This window comes from Pelodiscus sinensis, chromosome 5 (assembly GCF_052426305.1).
Source record: "Pelodiscus sinensis isolate ZL-2025 chromosome 5, ASM5242630v1, whole genome shotgun sequence".
NCBI classification, from domain to species: domain Eukaryota; kingdom Metazoa; phylum Chordata; order Testudines; family Trionychidae; genus Pelodiscus; species Pelodiscus sinensis.
This window is the reverse complement of record NC_143056.1, coordinates 65951401-65975162: the sequence shown is the minus strand read 5'-3', so window position 1 is coordinate 65975162 and position 23762 is coordinate 65951401. Positions and strand designations below refer to the sequence as shown.

The 23762-nt window shown below is 42.6% G+C and overlaps 1 protein-coding gene across 2 annotated transcripts in view; it reads right to left on the bottom strand.

The window, feature by feature from the left end:
• STARD9 (StAR related lipid transfer domain containing 9) overlaps positions 1 to 23762 on the bottom strand; it is a 132808-nt gene that overhangs the window by 87297 nt on the left and 21749 nt on the right. The window lies entirely within an intron of this gene.

Below are 23762 nucleotides of genomic sequence, written 5' to 3'. Positions count from 1 at the left end.
TCTATTCTCTGTCCTGAAGAATTTCCTATCTTTATTTTTTTAAAGAAGTGCAAGAATAGGAGACAAGACAGCAGGACACATGAGTGGGTGAGATCCTGGCTTCGATTAAGTCACTGGTTAAAATGTCTATTGACTTCCTGGCAGCCAGAATTTCAGACTGTGTTCTAAGTCCAAAGAAGACATGGAGCAGAGATTGGAAAAAGATGGCTACAGCAATGATAAGACAAAAATACTGAATAAGAAGAAAAGGGAAAAAAATAGGGCTGAAATTATGAAGGACCTTGTAGGTGAGGATAAAGAGTTTGCATCTGGTGTGGCAATGGTTAAAAAAAATGTTTTCTTTCTGCCCAGAATGCTGGACAGAAGGATGCAGTAATAAATTCATATTCTCTCAGAGCTACTGGGAAACTGTTCTCTTGCAGCACTGTTCTCTCCTAAAAGCACCCAGACACCACTAGGCTTTTTAAAAATTTCTCATCACATACACATTTGAAATATAAAATAAGATCATAAGCAGCATTTTGTCCATGAGGCCTTCTTTGAGCTGTGGGAAAATGTAACCGCAGGAATTTGATTTGGGGTTAGAGTATTCTTGGAGGTTGCTTTGTAGTAGTGTTTCAGCATCTGTTTTCATCTCATTGGTTTCTGTGGAAAGGGAAATGTGCTTTTTAAAATAACTGAATAAATATCCAATCAGAATATGGACCGGATCCTGCAGTTATTACCTCACACAATCAATTCTGTGGACTTCAAGGGGACTGCTCGAGAGTAAGGTCTGCAGAACTGTCCGTGCTTCAGGGAGCAAATGTTTGCTAATAGAAAACTGCCTCAAATATCCCGTAACTCAATGGTCTCCAACCTTTTTACACCCAAGATCACTTTTTAAATGTCAGAACAAGCCAAGATCTACCGCCCCATCCTTCCTTGAAGCCCCACCCACTCTATTCTCCTCCTTTCCATCACTTACTATCCCCAGCCCTTATACACTCTATAGTGCCGCTTTTTTTTCGATTCTTCTGTAGGGAGAGGTTTTTCCAACATTTGGCCTGTCTAGACTGGACCAAATGTCAGAAAAACTCCTTCTTTCAGAAGCCCCCTTATTCCTCATGGAACGAAGAATACAGGGGTTACCGAAAGAGCATGTTTGCTCTTCCAGTAAAAAAAGTGGAAGAACAAACGCATCCCTGGATGCAGAAGAGTTTTTCCGGGATATCTCTGGTGCATTTCTAACACTTCTGTTAGTCTATAAGGTGCCACAGGACTCCTCGCCGCTTTTGCAGATTCAGACTAACACGACTACCTCTCTGATACTTAGTGGTGGTGGTCTGCCAGGGACTAACCCTGTGGGCTGCCATTTTTTTATTGCCCATCCCTGCTCTAAGACCAAGAACTAAATGGTCTAGATGGTGCTTGGTCCTGCTGTGAGGGCAGGGGACTGGACTTGATGACCTCTAGAGGTCTCTCCCAGTTCTAGTGATCTATGATTCTAATTAGCAGAGGGTAAGTATTGGGATCTGAAACGGGGAAGGAATTGCATGGAGGCAGCAGATTCTCCATGCACAGAGGCTTCTGTGAAATAAACTTGAGTGTGAATTTGAAGTGCAGTAGCTGTTCCACCCTAACTCCCATGCCACATTAAAGGTACCTTTGTATGCTTTAGTTTAGTTCTGAGGGCTGCTTGGGAGTTTTAAGGGTAAATTGGTGGGAAAGGAAAGAACAGTGAAGAGTGGAGCAGGGATGTTAAATTGTGATTAATCAGCTAATCGAGTAGTTGATGGAAGTTCCATCGACTACTTGATTAGTTGATGGGGGGGCACTTGGTACCCCTGCTGTGACTCTTCAGTTTAAATGTAGTTGGAGCTGGGCACACAATATTTGAAGGTGCATCCTGTTTTATATACTCTAACGTGGCATCAAAGAAGGCTTTTGAGATGTTTTAGGTAATCAATTGTTATGGCACTCAGTAAAACATCAACTCCTCTTACTTTAGCTTTTCAACCCTGGGTATCTTCAGATTTTGACAGAGGCTTTACATTGCTGTAGAAGCAGCATTCTCAGCCCCTAGCTTGAAAATGAACACTTATGTTGTAAAACAGAGGTAGCTAATAGTAAATCAAACATTCTATGCTGCCATGATCCCAGGTCAGTTACCTCCAAGTGTTTCTCTGATTAGAGTACTGTTGCAGAGCACTTGGACCTAAATACAGTGATTCTCAGTGCACCAATATTTTCTGAAGTCCAGAACTATTTTAGAACACTATAGGAATATATTTCAGACCAACCACTTTCAAAACTGCAGCAGTACTGTCATTAAAGAAACAAAAACATTTCACAGTTGCTAAAGCTCAGCAAGGCCACCAGTCAGCAACTAGAGTTATGGCCGTGGTAACCAACCTGTCAATAGTGATCAACCGTTCGATCGTGAGGACTCAGCCAGTCGATCATGAGGCGTTCGGGTCTCCCCCATTTCCCTCCACCCCCAAGAAGCCCCACTACTTACCTCCAGCGACAATGGAAGTAGTGCCAGCTTCCTGTGGGGTGGACGGAAGTCCTGTAGCTGCGCACCACTTCCGGAGGTTCCAGAAGTGCGCTGGCTGCTCCCCTCCCCCAGATCTGTGGTGTACTAGGAACTTGGGGGGGAGAGGGAGTCCCCAGAGGAGGCATGCGCTGGGGCTTCCCTGCTCTGTGGGAGGGGGGAGTTGGCCCCAGAGGAGGCGCGCGACGGGGTTTCCCTCCTCTGCAGGGGGAGGGGGGGTGAGGGAGGAGTCCCGGGAGGAGGTGGGTGTATGGGACTCCCTACGCCCAGCAACACCCTGTGCCCTGCCCCCACTGGCACCCTGTCCCCTCCTGCAGAAACCTGTCCCCTGCTCCCACTGGCATCCTGTTCCCACTGGCACCCTGTCCCTTGCTGCAGAACCCTGCCCCCCCCGGCACCCTGTCCCCCCTCCTCTGTTCCTGACTGGCACCCTGCCCCAGCACCCACTAGCACCCTTCCCCAGTACCATGTCCCCTGCTCCCACCAACACAGTTGGGGACACATTAGTGAAGGCTTGGGCTCTTTTTTATTTTTTTTGCATCTCCCTTGTGTGGCCCCCAACTGACTTTTCTGTAGGTCAGTGACCCCTGACTCAAAACAGGTTCCCTGCCCTTCTCATAAATAAAGACAATGCAGAAACTTTTTTTGTTTGAGACAGTATTTTATTTAAAAATGAAGCCTGACCAACAAACCCCCAATTGGGGCCAAGCCCCTGTCTGGCCGTGGCATCATAACACTCCTGCACTCCCCCTCTTCCCCCCCCCCCCCGCAGACCCCAGATCTAAGCCTATCATACACTTTGCCCATGAAAGCTTATGCTTCAACACTTCCGTTAGTCTATAAGGTGCCACAGGACTCCTTGCCACCACCACTAAGTTTACCTGCACCTCTGCAGGTATCCGAGAATCACAGCTCTGGTTGGCTGCAAACGCTGTTCGTGGACAATGCGAGCAGTGGGAAGCACTGTGGACAGAACAGTGATTCATGGCCAACAAGAGCTGCGATCCTCTGATACCTGCAGAGGTGCAGGTAAACATGGAGTTGGGAGCCCTGCCAGGGACTAACCCTGCAGACCTGATTCAGCCATCGGCCAGAATTGACCCACCCCTGACTTAGAGGCTGAGTCATGTCAGGGTTACAAACAGAGACTGAAAGAGAAATTGGTACAAACTGGATGGGCCTAGTTCCTCCCAACAGTCCCAATTCTGTATGATGATCCATTATAGAAAAGATGCCTAAATCTCTGCTGAGTCTGAAATGAGATTACAAAATGTAATGAAATTTGGAACACAAATCACAGTCTGAGCATAAATGATCTCACATCAAACTAGTCTCGATAAAAAAATAAGTGGCCTCATTAGCAACACTACCAGAAAAGTAAAAGTTAAACAGAAGAAATATAATATCTATATGATATAGATGTCACATGTGGAAAATGATATTACAAAATCCCCCAAATATCTATACTTATGCAGAGATCAACACTGTAGCAGTCAATCTCCCAGCATCCGATTTAGCAGGTCTAGAAAAGATCCGTTAAATTGAACGCTGACGGCACCCTCACTGACACTGGCACTCCTCGAATCACAAGGAGTAAGGGAAGTTGATGGAAGCGTTTGCTCCCATTGATTTCCCACTGTGGAGATGGTGCAAAAGTTTGAATTAAGGTATGTTGACTTTAGCTATGCAATTAATGTAGCTGGAGTTGTGTGTCTTAATTTTAACTTCCACTTAGGTATAGATGTGGGCCAAGGCTAAAATTAATAAGGTGCCTTCAATTCTAGGAAATGGCTAATCAAAAAGAGGCACAAAATTCATCTATTGTTCTTTTCCATTTTAAAAATCTTCCAAGGAGGCAAGGTTTCAAAAATGTCTTGCAGTGGATTTAAAATCCAGATTTAGTGACTATACTATGACTATTTCAAAAAACAAAAATAAAAACAAGTTTTCAAGATACTAAAACAGTCAAGCATTTGGCTTTGGAATGTGGCCTTCTTTATGAAAGACGTATATATTTATATAGATAATACATTTGCATTCTCTTCTGCAATAAGTGTCAATATATTTTTGGAAGAGCATCGAGAAGACATGGAAGTCAGGATGGAATGGGTGCAATGCAACATCAAAAAGTTATAGGCATTTAATGTGAGTAATGACTTGAGAACAAGTGGACACTTGTATTTTGCCACTGAGGCCTTTGCCTAGTCTTTGGATAGTCGTTAATACTTTTTCCATTAAAATACTCACAAAACTGGAATGTTTATATAACTTTGTAAACATCTGCTGTAAACATTTGTTGGATAAATATATTTGCTCACTGCTCGGCCATATTATATGGAATTTACTGTTGTCTTGGTAAGTCAGCAATATATGGATAACTTCTATAGCCTACATCGGGGTGGGCAATAATTTTAGATGGGGGCTATCTCAGACATTTTTTAAGTGGTCCTAGGCCACCCCAGAAGGAGTGGGTCTTTGGACAGAAAGGGAGGGGCCAGGACACTTCTGTGCTTCCCCACCCACAAACCCTGATTAGTCTGGGGGTGCGGGACCGCATGAAGTCTTTGCCCTGCCTCTCCCAGAAGGAACAGCTGGCAGTTCCCTCTAGGCACCCGCATCCCTGGCAGTAGGAGGAGACTTTGTGTGCTCCCATTCCCCCAGGTCAATCAGGGCCTGGGGGCGGGGGAAGCACGGGAAGACTCTTACTCACTGCCCTCACTCTGCAAGGGGGCACCACACTTAAAGTCAACTGCCAGCTGCTCAGCTGATGGTTGACTCTCAGCACTGCACTCCCTTTGCAGGGCAGGGTGGGACTTCCCCCTGCCCCCAGACCTAGATTTTGCCTGGAGGTGGGGCGATCACGTGAAGTCTCTTGCTCTCTGCCCTAGCCCTGCAAAGGGCACACAGCACTGGCAGGGAAGGTGACTTTGCGTCCCCAAGCCCTGGATGGGGGTGGGGGAGCAGCAGGGTGTCCACAGGCCAGATAAACCTGCTTGGTGGGCCGCATCCAGCCCATGGAAGCCCTTTTGCCCACCCTCATCTACATCCTCTTACTTTTCATTTAATTAACATGTATTGAATTAATTATTTGCCAATTTAGTAGGGTGATTGATATTAAGTAGTATATAGAAACTGTGCATATCTTTTTGAGAGAAACACTATGAGAACTACAAAAGCAGCTTCAGTTTAAAATGCACAATGCAAATTTTAAAGATATTTGAGGCCTTTTAATTATAATCCAATCTTGGTAGCATGAATTTTAAAAGCATGATATACCAGATCTTTTTCCTGATTCTTTTAGATCTTTAAAAACAGACTACTGAAATTATAAAAGGGAAATGAGGGATCTGTTTTAAATGTATCTTGGAAAAGGCTGGTTTGTGTATCAGGGTATCCCAAATATAAATCTCAGAATAACATCATGGAAGAAAAATGTAGCAGATTTGCACAGACAGCGTTGAAAACCAAGTTTGCAGAGCCAGGGGAATACTATGAGCAATAAGGATTTTTCAACTCCATGTTATCTATGGTAAATAACACTTGTTTTGCACAGACTGCAATAACTTGGCATTTTACCAGGACCAGTCCTAACTTATTATCAAATCCTGATGTCCTGAAATTCTCATTGTATCTTACCAGTGCACTCAGTGAGAGGTGAGAATCAGAATTTTGACTGATTTTTTAAAAAGTCACTGCTGGCTCACTGATCTATTCTGTAAACAATAATAGTGGTAATAATTTAATGAAATTAAACTGCTGATTCTGTGAAAATTTAGGCTGAAATTAGAGGAGTAATAGGACCTTCTATTTTAGAAATTAACAAAATAACAGGAAAATGATCCAAGTAGTCACCTCCACAAATAGAATACTTTTCAAAAACAACACAAGCAATTGTGTTTATTTTTATAAAGGCAGAAAACACTAGGTTTAATGTCTAAGAGATCAATAACTGGCTTTTCACCACATGACAGACGAGACCACCTCCATAAATGAAATATTAGCAAAAATTATCAGATGTTTCAGAGGGGTAGCCGTGTTAGTCTGTAATTGAAAAAACTCTAAAACCACCTAATAGTCTTGGAGCACCTTACAGACTAACAAAAATGTAGATGGTATCATGAGCTTTCGTGGGCACAGCCCACTTCTACATTATGATTCCTCAAATTCCATTATATACGTTCGTGTTAAAATTCACAGTGAACAAAGGAAGAAAATGTGCCTCACTATCAGCTAGAAAGCTTCAGAGCACAGTTAAGAAATTTGTAATTGATGTTCTTTACCTTACAAAATAAGTGCCATTCTGCTGGAAATAATGTGATGATTCACCACCCCAATTGCATTGCTGTAAACCTATGGTTTGGGGCAAATTTAAACCATCAGACAGACTTTTGTGCATATACATAATTAAGCACAAGGTAATAAAGTGCCCCACCCTGCAAGAGAGTTGAGGTTGCTTAGACCCTCCTAAAAGGCTGTGATGGCGCGTTGGGGTCCCCCGTCTCCTGCACCCCGAAATGGCACAAACAGACTGCACCAGCCGGTGGACTAGAGGAAGTTTATTGCCTCTCCAGGATACAGCACAGCACAGATGTAGTCTGGTCACAGAGCTGGGCTAGGATGCCTCAGGCCCCCTTGAGATGGGGGAGACTGGGCCCCTAAACTCCAGCCTCTTTCCCTAGGCTCTCCTCCATGCTCCCAGACAGTAACTAACTAAATTCCCTTCCAGCCCTGCCCCCCAGTCAGGGCAGCATTCCTTCCTCTCCATGGGGGGTGTCTGGCCACTGGTTCAACAAGTTTGGCATTACCTCTGCCTAGTGAGGTTTTCCCTGCTGGGTCTTGCTCCAGACAGCAGGGGTCACCACAGCCCAGCAAGTACCCCCACTACGTCACAAAGGCCTTGCAGAATCAGGTCCATGTAGAGGCAGTTTCCCTCTTGTTCCCTCTTGGTTGGGAACAAATTTTTAGAGCCCTGCAAATTTTTGCAGATTTCGGACTTATATCTCTGGACCATGTTTGTAGAGTGTGCATCAGATATGATTATGAATTTTGTATCCAACTAGGACTCTACAAATTCTCCCTGCTTGAAAGTGCCCTACCAGGACAGGCTTCTGAAGGACATAGGTAGTAATCTGGGGACCGTCCTAGGTAGGGATGTTAAATCTCGTTTAGTTAACTAGTTAGACATTATGTTTAATTGGTTAACTGATTAAATGAGGCAGGCAGTGGGATCGGCCACCTTACCTGCCACGACTGGGCTAGAACAGCCTCCCCACTGCTCCAGCCCCCATCAGTTAACCGTAACTGTTAATCCTCAACCATTAAGGGTGAGATTTACTGGTTAACCATTCACATCCCTTGTCCTCGTGTACGTCTACATTAGCTAGCTTACAGCTACACAGATGCAATTCTGGTGCTGTAAAATTGCTCATGTAGCTGCTCTATATGCACACAGGGATGAAAGCGACTAGTTGAGTAATTGACTACCTGATAAGCCTAGGCTTATTGGGTAGTCAAGTCACTACTCGACTACTTGTTCCCCTCCCCCTCCCGCCCTCCCTGCCCCTTTAGGCAGCAGGAGCCGGTGCTGGGGGAAGCCAGCTTAAAAGCCAGTTCCCACCAGTACTGTCTCCGGGGTGGGAGGGAGAGATGGGGAAGTGGAGGCACAGTGGCTTGGGACCCAGTGTGAGCCAAGACTGCTCAGTCCCTGCTGGCTCTGGGTCCTGGACCTACCCCTGCTGAGGATCTGCCCACCCGGCTCCTACTACATTTACACTGCAGAGCCAGAGTGGGGCCCCTTATTGACTAATCGTGTAGTAGATACAAATTTAATCGACTACACGATTAGTCAATTACCTCTTCTTAACATCTTTTCTCTCCCATCAACATCATAAAACCATCTTCACAAGCCCGCATGCAGTTTTGTTGGCAAGAAAGCTTCCCCCATCATTACAGTGCTGGACACACCACATTCTGTCATTGACACTTTTTGTTGCTCATGGTTGTTTTTCTTTCCACCTTTGAGCACCATAACTTATACAGGCAAAAGTGGTAGTTTAAAGAAGCCCTTAAGTAATGATTTAGGGAAGAGTTTCAAGACTCAAATCCTGTTGTGATTTTGATGGACTTTTTATAGATTTTATGAATAAAAAAAGCAAGCATATATACGAAACAAACATATAAGTGAGTAAACAAAAAATAGAGCACCATAGTACCAGCAGTATCTTCTTATACTACTTTTGTTAGAAAAACATTTGTTACAAAAATGTACTAATCCAAACTGTTTAAAGGATATATATCTGCACAATGTGTAATCCTCAAGTAACAGTGTAGCATCATGTAGCATATAATGAAATCACTGCATTTTAGCTTTTTTTACATCAGTTGTCAGTATTTGTTTTTTCTTACTCGGGTGATGCAAGTTGGAATTTTGGCTACTAATTGGATCTTAAAGATCACTGCACTGGAAAACACCTCTTAACCCTGTAATATATACATTCATAATCACAAACTGGCTTCTCACCCTTCACATGAGATCAGCTGGCAGTGCTGTAAAGAAACAAAATAGGTAAGATGTAGAAAAAGGAGAGGAAAGGATTATATAAAAAGTCATGTAAACAAGTCTTTAAAATAATAGGAAGTCCTACGAGTCAGGGTTTCCATTTTTAAATTTAATTGTTGTGGCATCATTCTTCTCTATTTGGAGTAGAAGCAAATTTGCTCCAACTCACACTATTGGACGAGAATTTCCTGTGTTTTGGCATTGTTTAGTCTGAATGGGCCTCTTGAGAGCGCAGCATATACTTCAGAAGGTCTCAAATGCACCTCAAGTTCTAATCTTTGGCATATCCAAATGATGCCAAGAAACTGAGGGAGATGTAGAAAGTAACTATTTTGATAAGCAAAATAGATAAGAATCAGAGTAAGTTATTTTCATTACTAGCTTCAGATTCCCATATTTCAATATAATTTTTAGAAGAAAGAAGAGGAAAGCTGTCCCACTATGCAGTGATCAGGTGGTCACACTTTAAACATTTTTTCCAACGTAAAAAAGCTACATGTTCTATATAGAAAATGAGAGAGTATCTTAAAAACTAAGCAAACATCATTAATACAACCACTATATAGTTTGCAGAATAAGCCTATAGGTTTGGCTGCCCGAAGTGGCCCTTTGTAATTTCCTGCTAATCTTTCAGTTCTGGCTTGAACATTACAAACCAAGATCAATTACCTCACCCTTTCAGATGAAAACTGGAAACCTATATATGATCATAGATGGAGTATTTACATCCTTTAAATATGAACTTCTAAAAAATCCAACATCTTCCCTTTTCTTTCCCTATTCCATCAAAACCAACAGCAAATTGAATATCTTTTTAAAATTACATAAGAACATAAAAATGGCCGTACTGGGTCAGACCAAAGGTCCATCTAGCCCAGTAGCCTGTCTGCCGACAGTGGCCAGCACCAGATGCCCCAGAGGGGGGGACCGAAGACAATGATCAAGTGATTTGTCTCCTGCCATCCTTCTCCAGCCTCTGACAAACAGAGGCCAGGAACACCATTTCTATCCCCTGGCTAATAGCATTTTATGGACCTAACCTCCATGAAATTATCTAGCTTCTCTTTAAACTCTGTTATGGTCCTAGCCTTCACAGCCTCCTCTGGCAAGGAGTTCCACAGGTTGACTACACACTGTGTGAAAAACTTTCTTTTATTAGTTTTAAACCTGCTCCCCATTAATTTCATTTGGTGTCCTCTAGTTCTTCTATTTAGGGAACTAATAAATAACTTTTCTTTATCGGCTCTCTCCACACCACTCATGATTTTATATATCTCTATCATATCCCCCCTCAGTCTCCTCTCTTCTAAACTGAAAAGTCCCAGTCTCTTTAACCTCTCCTCATATGGGACCCGTTCCAAACCCCTAATCATTTTAGATGCCCTTTTCTGAACCCCAGGGGCAGATGAGAGTTTTGCGGGGCCCGGGGCAGCACAATTTTGCGGGGCCCCCTTTGGAGAAAAAATAGAAAAAAGCGTCAAATGCGCAGATTGAAGGCTATTTTCATACTAAATGTGAATTGGATAAATCTGATAGAAACTTAATTTAGTTGGATAATTTTTATTTTAATTATATTGTAATTCATTGTTAAACAAAATTCTGCATTAATAATTACAAATTTTCATTTAATTATATTGTAATTTTGGCTGAAACAGAGTAGCCAGGCTGCCGTTTTGACCCTCATATCTTGTGATCCTACGCGGGCTTGGACAAGCGTCCGCCCCTGGAGCAGGGAAGGAAACCCTTGCTAGAGCAAAGCTAACCTGACAGGGGCTCTCAGCAGGCCTGCCCCAAGACAGGCCCTCTCTCCAGGTTGCCCATTAGCCCGGCGAGGTTAGAGTGTGGTGGAGGGATACCGCCCGCCTGCCTTTTTTGGGGGCAAAATAGGGCCAGGAGAAGTGAAGTTGGGAGAAGTTTGCCCGGCGGAGCAGAGGGGAAAGGACCGCCACAAGGGGGGCTCGCTCCGCAGGCTCAGCCCTGGCCGGGCTATGGCAGCGCCGCGTGGCTGCAGCCGCTTGGCTGCCGGCTGCCTGCTGCTGGGGCTCTGAGGGCTGTGCACAGATGCTGCAGTAAGTGCCACTGGTCCCCCCCCCCCCCATGTTCTGGGGCTCCGCTCTGGGCACCGGGGGCTCCCTCCCCCCTCGGCAGTGTCTTGTGTTTATAACCCGGGTAACCCAAACCCGCCGGGATGGGCGCTTTGAGGAGCTTTCGGCTGCTTAAAAATAGGCGCGTTGCTGCTCCTTGGCCCCCCGCCCTCCTGGCCACGGGCTACATCGCAACACCCCCTCTAGCGCTCGCCACTCTCCGAAAGGCGCGGTGTGCAGGGCAGTGGCGGGGCGCGACAGAGCAAACTGGGGAGGGGTGATCCCTGCATTCGGGTGTCCTCAGGTGGCCTAATCGCGCGTGTGTGTGTGTGTGCGTGTGTGTGTGTGTATGTCGTTCTAGATCCCAGCAGCCATCCGCCCCGGGGCTAGCTGTGATGAGCCACACACAGGCAGGCGATGTGTTCTTTCACGCTCCACACGAGATTCCTTGCTCTCCTCACGCTCTCTTGCGAGTTGAACTGGCAACTTGGGAGGGGAGCCTAAGGTTGTGAGAGAGAAAGAGGTGGCTGACCCCGGGGGCTGTGTCTGCACTTCAGCTTCGCTCTTAACCTAGCACAAACCTGGCGGGAGGCTGGCTCCCCAGGGAAGTGGGTAAGAGATGTGATGTAATCTAAAAACACGGCGCTGGTGCGGGGCCTATTGAAGCGCGGAGCCCGAGGCAGCCACCCCGCTCACCCTGCCCTATATCCGCCGCTGCTGAACCCTTTCTAAGGCCAAAATATCTTTTCTGAGGTGAGGAGACCACATCTATACACAGTATTCAAGATGTGGGCGTACCATAGTTTTATACAGGGGCAGTAAGATATTCTGTGTCTTATTTTCTATCCCTTTCCTAATAATTCCTAACATCCTATTTGCCTCTTAACAGCTGCTGCACATTGTGTGGAAGTTTTCAGAGAACTATCCACGATAACTCCAAGATCTCTTTCCTGATTTGTCGTAGCCAAATTAGCCCCCATCATACTGTACGTATAGTTGGGGTTATTTTCCAACATGCATTACTTTACACTTATCCACATTAAATTTCATTTGCCATTTTGTTGCCCAATCACTCAGTTTGGTGAGATCTTTTTTGAAGTTCTTCACAGTCTGCTTCTGTCTTGACTATCTTAAACAGTTTAGTATCATCCGCAAACTTTACCACCTTGTTGCTTACCCCTTTCTCCAGATCATTTATGAATAAGTTGAAAAGGTTTGGTCCCAGGACTGACCCTTGGGGGATACCACTAGTTACCCCTCTCCGTTCTGAAAATTTACCATTTATTCCTATCCTTTGTTTCCTGTCTTTTAACCAGTTCTCGATCCATGAAAGGACCTTCCCTCTTATCCCATGACAATGTAATTTACACAAGAGCCTTTGGTGAGGGACCTTGTCAAAGGCTTTCTGAAAATCTAAGTATACTATATCTACTGGATCCCCCTTGTCCACATGTTTGTTAACCGCTTCAAAGAACTCTAATAGATTAGTAAGACATGATTTACCTTTACAGAAACCATGTTGACTTTTGTCCAACAAATTATGTTCTTCTACGTGCTTGACAATTTTATTCTTTACTATTATTTCGACTAATTTGCCCGGTACTGAAGTTAGACTTACCGGTCCGTAATTGCCAGGATCACCTCTAGAGCACTTTTTAAATACTGGTGTCATGTTAGCTATCTTCTAGTCATTAGGTACAGATGTCAATTTAAAGGATAAGTTACAAACTACAGATAATAGTTCAGCAATTTCCCATTTGAGTTCTTTTAGAACCCATTAGAAAATTAAAACAATTTATTAAAATCTCAAATCATTAAACAGAATAAATGTGGAGAACAATGTCAGCCTAACTGTAACTTGACCCAAAATGTAAAATATCAAGCTAAAACAAGCAGAAGAATTCGATACATTATTTGTGTAATTACAGTAAAACAATAAACATTCCTCTGAAGAATGTGATAACCCAGACAACTGACTAAAAGTCACTAAACAATTACTAGACTAAAAGTTAACCTGCCTGTAAGAACTTCACTGATTTCACTGCCTAAGCTAAAAGAAATATACAAAAAAGTACTTTTTACTTCTGAGTTTTAATAATTTAAGATACTAACAGCATATATAAAAGCCATTTTTGTGTACAACATGAGTTAAGATGGTCATTCTTTTAAAAGTTACAAATACTTAAGTCATCATGGTGAAATGAAAACCTTTTTATTTATTAACTTTACAATTCAAGGCTATGTGTATTTCATGCAATAGTTCAAGACTTCATTAGTAAGAAAGCAGAGCAGTGAGCTGTTTGCCATGTACTGACTTCTTGTGCTTTGGTCACCCACCAGCTATTGAAAGAGAAAGCCATATCCCTTGATTCAGGTCTCAACAGGTCACTGAAAGGAAGGAGTAGTTTTCAATTATATTCTACAATTCACTTGTATTCTGCAATACCTGTAATTTAAAACTACACATATATTCTGTTTATAATCTAGGAGTTTACTGGTTTTGTATTTCTATTTGTTAATAAAGCATTTCAGATCACCAGCAAACAAATTGTTTTACTGTGTGATTATTACATGAAGCTTTGAGAAGAGTTTCTGACAATTTAATATTTAAGTGAACTGTAGCTATGTGTAAAAATGACTAAGAAGTAATTTGCAGAAAACATTTTAAAGGAAACACATTAACAGTATACAACAGAGATTCAGTTCTAATTCTTTCTCCACATAGGAAAAAAAATGGAGATTACAACACCTTCCCAGAATTTAGTTCACCAAATTTAGCCCTCAACATTGTTGATGTTAACAGTTTTTTATTTTGTTACATGTTACCCATCCACTTTTCACCATAGGCCCTCTTCTCCAAAAGGCTCCACCCCCCCCCCAGACAGGCCAGAAGTTGGAGCCCTGGAGGTTGGGGATACTGAGAGCAGGCCCCAGCCCGTGTCCCCATCTCCCAGGGCAAGTGGAGCATCCACAGCTACTCATATGGCTCTTACCCCAACCTGTCTCCAACTTCCAGCCTGGCATGTGGGCAGAGCCTCAAGGGACGAAGAACCACACCTAGACCATGGTAAGAGCTGCCTGGGCTACTGTAGCAGTCATCTGCCCTTTCTCCCACCTGGGTGAGAGGACAGGGGAACAGAGGGTGCTCTTGGACCCCAACCCTGATCAGGTGGAGGGAATGGCCGGAGGGAGGGGCAGGACCTCATTCCTCCCACTTTTAGGAAGAATTCATTGTCCCTAGCTCAAAGAGACATCCTACATGTACTTGATAAAAGCAGCAGCCAAGACACCGAGCCAGCTTTTTGCAATCTGGTTCAATACTTAAGACATGTTATACTGCAGTTCTGCCGTTCACGGTTGTTACTATGTATAAAAGCAAACATTCCAGAATATTTCCCACGAGCTTAAGGAAATATTGCTTTGAAGCTGTGCAGGCTCCTTGAGAATAACTAGTTTCTTGTAAAATGAGTCAAAACACCAAGTAATTCAAGGTCACTTATGAGTTCACAGAGAGAATTTTTGGGTTTTTTTACTTGGTAATTTAATGCAAAACAAAGTTTGCCAGAACCAGTGTTTAGTAAACTGCTAATCCTACCCCTTAGCTATGTCAGCTGCTTTCTTACATTCCGAACATGGAAGAATTGTGAACTCTAACATATTGACTGATGGTTTGTATGGGCTGCAATTCTTAGTCATAATGCAACTATTTAGGGGCCCTACAAATAAAAACAGAAGCTGAAATCATTGCTGATTTTCGCCAGTTTCTGTCCTGAGTGATAGTGACCATGCTGGACAAACAGACTAGCACGGGAAAGATTTACATCCCCGTTTGCTTCAAACTAATTATTTCAGTAGATAATTCAGTGAATCAATGCTCCAACGTAATGTTTGGATGCACTCTGCTAATAAAGATGCTAGATTTTTTTAAGACATAAAAACCCAAGGCCTTGTTATTTTTAGGGGGGGGGGGGGGAATCACCAGTTCTTTTCTGAGTAAGGGTTTTACTGCTGTGTCTAGGACAAATTCCAATTCAGATGTTATACTCTGTCCATCTAAACTCCCTCTGATGTGTCCTTTGGGTGTACTATTCTTCTGCACTTCCTTTCCCCAAACCATTACATAGCATTGTACCCTGCTGAACAGCAGCTGTATTCCATCCCACATTTGCATGTACTGCAGTTGTCAGCAAAATCAGGCCTGAAGATTCAAAGAGGTATTATGAGGCTTATTCTTTAAAATACTTTGAGATCAATGATGAGCTATGTTACAGAACCACTATTAATAATTATAATTATTACTGTTGTTGTTAATAGAAGAATGCTTCAGCTGAGGAAAAGGAAACACCTATCAATTCCAAATTAGTGAGCTGATGGGTAAAGAAGAATCTTTTGACTTTTTTTGTCCTTTTCCCACCCCCTCCATCCCCATGACATTCAATTGCAGAAAGCCTTTCACATTCATAACCAATGGAATAGAAAAGATTACATTCCATGTACTGTAATCAGGGAATAATTTTATGCAAATTATACACAGTAGGATGTGAAACAATTATTGCTTTGTGCTATGTTGAGCAAAAAAAGTCAGAAATGGCAAGGCTAATGGTGAAGAAAGGCATTGGGAAGAACTGGAACAAGCATAGTTTTATAGTCTGAAATCTTTATGCAGTTCAGTAAATGCAGCTTCATTTTAGTAGTTCTTTTGAGCTACTATTGGATTGATAGCATCTATTTAACTTTAACCTATAAAAGCCACTTAAGCACGTTTTAATTGCCAAGTTTCTACTTCTATAGTCCAGAGGAGTTGAAAGAAATTTATAAGAATATTTAGCATAGGAAATACCATATATTGTTCAAATACATTATTTCTTGAGGCCTCACTATCATTTTCTTGTTTTATTGCTATATCTTATATTGAAACACACTTGTGAATTGCGAGAATTCATGGTCCAAACAAAAAAAGTAAAATATCAGTTATTTCTAGTCTGTAGATTAAAAGATATCCTGATTACAGAAGTGATAGGTTTTTTGGCCTTAAAATTCTGGCTCGATTTCAGTGATCACTTTGATTTAACAAAAAGATTGTCCTGTAGACCAAGAGAAATCTGCTACTTATGTCTCTATTCATTAGAATTGTATTCATTAGAATTGTATTCATAAGAATATTCATTCTATTCATTTTGAATGACAGACATTATACTACCAGAATTATGATTCCAAAGTAACTTTGCAAAGATATTCTTGATTTTAAAAAAATCTTTTAAAAATCAAGAACAACAACTAAAATCAAGAACCACCAAAATTAAATGAACAATATGAAAGGTAAGCAAAAACATGTTTGAAAATACTTTTAGCCAATCAACTTGTCAGTGAATTCAAATAACCACCTACTCAGAAGCAGAACTGGTAGGATTTTAGAAAACAAGTTAGAATATGCAGTTAAAAACAAAAGCAAAAAACAAAAACCTATACAAGATAAGTAATACACACAATTTACTGTAGCCATTTTTTTATTTGTTAAACACCAGCCCTGCACGTAGTGCTTATACGGAGAGAGAATTCTTGCCCAGAGACCTCAGTGTCTTGCATGCGCAAAAAAACAAACAAACAAAAAAATTTGCATAAGACAATAGTAATTTTCCTCTTCCTCTTTAGCTTCTGGAAGTAAAGCAGTCAGCTAGGAAAGATCTCTCCTTCAGGGTGGAGAAAGAAAAGGAATATTAATTTATGAAACTTTTGGGTTTTTTCATATTTTTGACTTACTACAAAAAAAAGTCTGTCAACTTATATTCCTATTGGTAATTGACCATGTCCATTTATTGCAACCATCAAAGATAATATGAGCCAGTGGAATACAAGAAAAAGCATCTGCTGTAGCTCTTTCAAAGCAGTAATCTCTTTCTTGCACAAGACACAATCCAAATTCCTTTTAAAGTGTCCTCTGTTCAAGTTTACAGGACAATGGATCCTCAAGAAATCCATGATCTAGGAAAAGTTAAGCTCTTACTCTAAAAGGAATAATCCCCCCATGCCCTAAAAAACTCCTCCAAAACACTACAGTAACCTGTTGAACACATCTTCATTTTCTGTCATATTCCAAAAACAAACACATGGCTAATAATCAAAAGTTGAGGAAGGGTGGGCAGCAGTTCCTTTTAAAATATTCATTTTAAATGAGAATGCAATATATAATTTCCCAAAAGACAAGAAAACAAGACTTGTAGGGGGCTTGACTCTGATTTATAAGGTCTTTCCATCACTAACATTTGTAATCTTAATTGAGGCTGGGAGATGCAAATACTGAGAAAGACAAAAACTTAGACAGAAACACAGTAAGGAGATGCCTAGAAGGAATAAGGATAGCATAAACAGATGTTGCTGGACCAGAGAGCCCCAGTGCCTGGGAATCTGAGCCAGTCAGGGAGCCCAGCAGAGGGGAGCCCCACCATCAGACTGGTGAGCCCATCCCTGGAGAGCCACAAACAGACAGAGCAGCATTGGGACCAGTGAGCCCCATCCCTGTGGAGCCCTGTCCAATTTCCATTGGAGAACCTTTGATCTGAGAATTCCCTTGGAACACAGATCAAAATGAATTCACATCTCAACTTTTAGACTACAAGGCAAGACATCTCTCTGCAGAGATCTTACACAAAGGGGCAAGAAAGATTTTCCCTATTCTTTGATAGCTACTGTCCCACATCTAAGAAGTACAATAAAATCAACCACAATGTGTGACGGATTCGGTCACAGAATTTCCCAGGTGACTGTCATTTGATGTGCTGAAATACCACTGAATCAACCTTCTTGGGTGCCCCTTTACTCTGTCTTGCTGAGCTAGGCCCTCCAGCCTCCTCTAGCGCTGACGGAGAGATGGGGTCACAGACCTCAGCAGTGCAATACAGATACTGAGATCAGATTACCTCTGGGAAAGCTCAGCCAATGGGACTAGCTTCAGAATCCCGGTACTCCGCCCCAGTGGGACCAGAACTCCAGATAAATCCATTTTACTCTGCAAAAATTTTTACACAGGGTAAGCTCATGTTTTTCACCCTCTTTCTTATGTAAAGAGAGGTATGCACAGCTGCATCTCCTTCTCCCCTCTCAGTAACAATTATTTACACTGGGTTTATTATTAAATAAAAGTGATTTTAGTAAATATAAAAAGTAGGGTTTAATGGTTACAAGTACAGTAATAGCACGCAGAACAAAATTACTGAGCAAAATAAAGGCACTCCAGCTATGCTTAATACACTAAGAAGCTTGTTACATGTAATACCTTATCCTACCAATAGTTCTAATCATCTTCTTTTATAGACTGGGAAGCCTCCTGTCTGGGCCAAATTCTTCTTAATGTTCAGTTTCAGTATTTTTCAGCAGATATCTGAGATGGTAAACAGAGGTGTTCTCAGGACTGGCTGCCCCATCTCTAGGGGCTCTCCTGTTACATAGATTGTCCAGGAGGTGGGAAAGCTTTGTTTGTTAGCAAACCTCCCATCCTCCCCTCATGTGGAAAAATGCTAAATTGATGGACTCCCATATCAGATGACCTAAACACATGTACTTGTGGGAACTGAGCCCCGTCCTTCCCCCTTATGGGTTGGCCCATGGGGAAAATAACTCTATTTACAGATCATTGAACCATCAAGTTTCTGAAATACCCTTAATGGCCCTCACATATCATGTCCATATCAGTAACCCAGGTTAATGCTTTATATTTCTAACTTCAAATACAGAAATAATAAATGCACACAAATAGAATACAAGACGTTCAACCGATTATAACTTTTCCAGTGATACCTTATAAGTAGTATTTTATATAAAGCATTTCTAGTTATGTCACATTCATAAGCATATTTCCATAAAGAACATGGAGTGCCACGTCACTGCAGGATTATAAAGTACATTGCAAAATAATGATTCCTCTTTAATTATTGAACTGTATATGAGAGAGATGTGTGAGCATCCAGAGAAACTTACCTAAGTAAAGCAGTATGTTCTACATTTTAGACTGGTGAATAGAGTGCATTACTGCATCAGATTTTTGAGTCTTGTTTATTTCTGGTGAAACCACAGCTAGAGTCCCATGTCCAGCTTGTGTGGACATATTTCAAGAAAGCTGATTTGGAGTGGGGGGAGGTTCAGATAAGAGTCAGGAGAATAATTAAAGGATTGGCAAACAAGCCACATAGTGAGACATTAAAGGAGTTCAATCTGTTTAGCTTATGGATGAGAAAGACAAGGGCTGACTTGATCACAGTCTATAAGTACCTACTTGAGAAACGAACATTTGATAATGGGCTGATAAATCAACAGGCAAAATTTCATGGCTATGAATTTAAGTAAGACAAGTTCAGACGGGGAATATGGTATACATTTTTAACAGTACAGGTAATTAAACACTGGAAAAATTGTATGGCATATCCTCCATCCTCCTGGCAATTTTTAAATCAATATTGGATGTTTTTCTAAAAGATACATTATATTCAAATAGAAATCATTACAAAGACATTTGATGGTTGGTGCTATGCAAGAGGACAAACTAGATTATCACCAGGGTGCTTACTAATCTTAGACTCCATGAATTTATTAGCACAAATAATGAATATTTCCAATATTAAACAGTGAAAGCTTTCCATAATAGAAAGCAAATTTAGAAAAATATCTATTTATTAGGAAAAATTATATTCACAATTTTGAAGTTATAAAATGCTAGTCCACACAGTTAGTCTCTCCAGTGCAATTGGACAATTCATGAATTTTATAATCTTCATTCATCCTTTCCATGCTATTCAGAGGCATCACAAACAGAATCAAGATTCACAAAAAAGAGAGAGCTAAATAGAGAAGTCAATTTTACTTTTCATGAATGAGCTTTCCTGAGTAAACTTGTGTTGAATCAGAAACACTGTGGAGTTAGGTAACAATATAGGGCCTCACAGCCAAAAAGATAATTCACTCAGTCTTCAAGGGCACGCACACATTTCAGTGAGAGAGAAAACAATTTTAGTCAAAGATAAGGCATGCAGAAAAATAGATACTGAAAAAAATAAGTGCAAGTAGCTATAAAAGTGAGTTTTGGTTTTCTTTAAAAATATATTTGAATATTTGCTGTTTGTACCTAACACTTCGATAAGCAATCATACAATATCTGCAACAACATCTGGGTTTTTACAGTTGTGATTATTTATTCAAGTCCAATCCCATGTCTGCAACATGCCAGAAACACAAAACATTTTCAGACTTGAACAAATGGCTGTGTTGAACTAGACTGCAGCTGTTACAACAAATGTAGTCCATTATTCAGTACTAACATTGCCCCATCCAACAGGATCTTTCATAAGCCAGCTGTCTCCCTTCTCCCCGCCCATCCCCAGAAAACAAAAACAAAAAAACAAAAAACCAGAAAATTTTACATGTAGACTTTGCCAGTCCCACAGCAATGCATCCCCAAAAGCCTAAAAGGCTCATGCAGTTAACTCTATATTCAAACTAGTACTTTATATTTTTTTAAATAGTAACCAGTAACTCCCATAGGCAGGTATTTGGGGGACTTGGTGATATATATTGGAAGTTCAATGTGATTTGTCTCAACAAATCTTACTGCCAGAAGGAATGTCTCATGGTTCAGTTATTAGAGCCATATACCACTACAGGGTGGGGAAAAGAATGATTCTGGGTTAAATGTGACCACAGGACAAGTGCTTCTTGGCTAGGCAAAGATTTAGAAGCACTGTGGAGAGAGATGACTTTCCATTCCATGTGTATCCCTCTAAAAATGCCTTGTAGAAGATCAAGAGTGGGTTACAGTTAAGTCATGTAAAGGGAGAACATAGGGGACCTAGGACTACTGCGGGGAACCATGTCAACCCTTTCAGTCTGCAAACTGGAGGATCTTCTCATCCAATACTATTCTATCCTTCAGGCATCATTACCTCAGGGAAGCAAGTACAGGCAGTCCCCGAGTTACGCGGATCCGACTTACGTCGGATCCGCAGTTACGAACGGGGTTTGCTGCCTGTCTCCCTGGTCTGCTGGTCTCCAGCAGACCAGGGAGACGGGAAGCAAAGCCTCTGAGGATGCCGGCAGCGGGACAGCCGTGGCGCACCTGGGCTGTCCGCTGCCCGCGTGCTCCGCGGCTTTGCTCCACCTCTCCCCAGACCAGGGAGACGGGGAGCAAAGCCGGGGAGCAAAGCCGGGGAGCACGTGGGCAGAGGACAGCCCAGACGCGCCACGGCTGTCCTGCTGCTGGCGTCCTCAGAGGCTTTGCTCCCCATCTCCCTGGTCTGCTGGTCTCCAGCAGACCAGGGAGACGGGGAGCAAAGCCACGGAGCACGCGGGCAGTGGGACCGCGGTGCGTCTCGGTCCCCCGCCCGCGACTCCCTGGTCTGCTGGGGGGGGCGGGCCCATGGGGGGGGGGGGGCAGCTAGTACGACCCCTCCCCCAGCAGTCCAGGCTTTTCTCCGGACGCCTGTGGTAGAGCAGCTGGGGCACTGCCGTTGGTCCCGCAGCGCCACTCTGGGCGCTACTGGACCAACCCGGCAGCACCCCAGCTGCTCTGCCCCAGGCGTCCTGATTCAGCCGCTGAATCAGGACGCCTGGGGCAGAGCAGCTGGGGGGCTGGTGGATTGGTCCAGTAGCGCCGAGGAGCAGCGCTACTGGAGCAACCCAGCAGCACCCCAGCTGCTGTGCCCCAGGTATCCCCAAGTCAGCCGCTGCTTAAACTGACCAGTGCTGACTATAGGAAGCCCGAGGCAGAGTTGCTCTGCCCCGGGCTTCCTGGAATCAGCCACTGATCAGTTTCAGCAGCAGCTGACTTGGGGACACCGGGGGTTCTTAAGTTGAATCTGTATGTAAATCGGAACTGGCGTCCAGATTCAGCCTGTTGAAACTGATCAGAGGCTGATTCTAGGAAGCCCGGGGCAGAGCAACTCTGCCTCGGGCTTCCTGTAGTCAGCCGCTGGTCAGTTTCAGCAGCAGCTGAATCTGGACGCCAGTTCCGACTTACATACAGATTTAACTTAAGAACAAACCTACAGTCCCTATCTTGTACGTAACCCGGGGACTGCCTGTACCTCATTAATTAAGGAGCAAAGATGAAAGAAGCTAAAATCTTACTTGTCTAGACATGAAGTCCAAGCTTGAAAGATCTCAAGGAAAAGAGTGCAATCTATATGGTTGAGACCACTAAAACAAACAAACTTCCCCTACCTGCAAATTTAAAAGCTCACCCTTTAAATTAGTCAGACGCTTCATAACAACTTCAAAAAGTGCACCACTGAACAAGCAGGGTCACCAATGCAAAGTTTTCATTTTTACTTTCAAGACATTGAAATATTCATGGCTACTATGAAACATCTCTAATTGTCACCTTATAGATCATTCCAATGCACAAAACAACATGCAATAAAAAAAAAATATTACAATTCCCTCTGGTCTTTCTCATTTTATGCACCCATTGGCAGACATGAACACTTCAGTATTAGGCAGGTGATGTGCTTGGTTGAATATCTCAAAGCTGTTTATAGTTTTGTATTTGTTTTAAATTTGCGTAAGGGAAGGGATTACCAGGGTTCCCTCCTGGCACCAGATCAAAGGGCTGCCGCAGGAAAAGTGGAGGCAATGCTGGTAAGTGTCCTAATCTCTGCAAAATTGGGAGAGAGCTCAGCAATTAGCTACCTTTATATTATTTCTGCCACCCTGTTCTTCTCACCCAGCTTTCCATTTGTTTTGGAAGAGCCACAGTGCTTTCTCCCAAGTCTGTATACTAACAAATGCCTGGGTGCTACCTCTCACTCTCCCATAGCTTAGGCTTCTCATGTTTGAAACAGCTCAGACTTGCCTTCAACTGGTTCTGTTGGCTTCACCTCCAAATTGTAATTATAAATAAAAACTGAGCAAGAAGTAGGTAGAATTCAAGAAGCTATTTTGAAGAGAAATCACTAATCAAGGCTGGTCATTCTGAATAGGTTACTTTCTACCCACACCTCAATAGGTTGCAAAGCCCTGCAGTCAGTGACAAGCACATCTCTCTGGAGTTTAGCTTAATTGGCAATTCAAAATTTCCTCACACACAACTTTCCCCAAATTTGGATTTTCCTCTGCAATCTCCTATACTGGCTCGCTCGATTCCTCTGTGTAGATAGATACTCTCGCCTCACTTCTGTCTGGATAGAATTAATAAGCCACATGGATCACAATATGTCAGTAGAACTTCCACCATGGTAAGGCAGTGGATTAACAACATGCTCTGCCATATGGTTACAAGGAACAGATCACAGACACAATTTTGGGATGAGGAATCTCGTCTAGATTTTTACAGTAATGTACTTCCTATAACCTATCTTGCATCATGTATAAATTCTGTAATATAACTTTAGGTGAAGCAGCCAAATACCTAGTTATAAGTTTCTGCAATGTAGGGAGCAAGTTTCTACAGTTTTTCCACTGACCTACTCAGATGAAGTTGGTCAGGCTGCAGAAATTAAGTTTCAGGGGGCTTGTTCTATTTTGCATCTACTTCTAATGGACAAACAATGCACTGCTGCTGACAGCTGAGTGGCCACAGAACAACAGCTGCTGGAGAAGA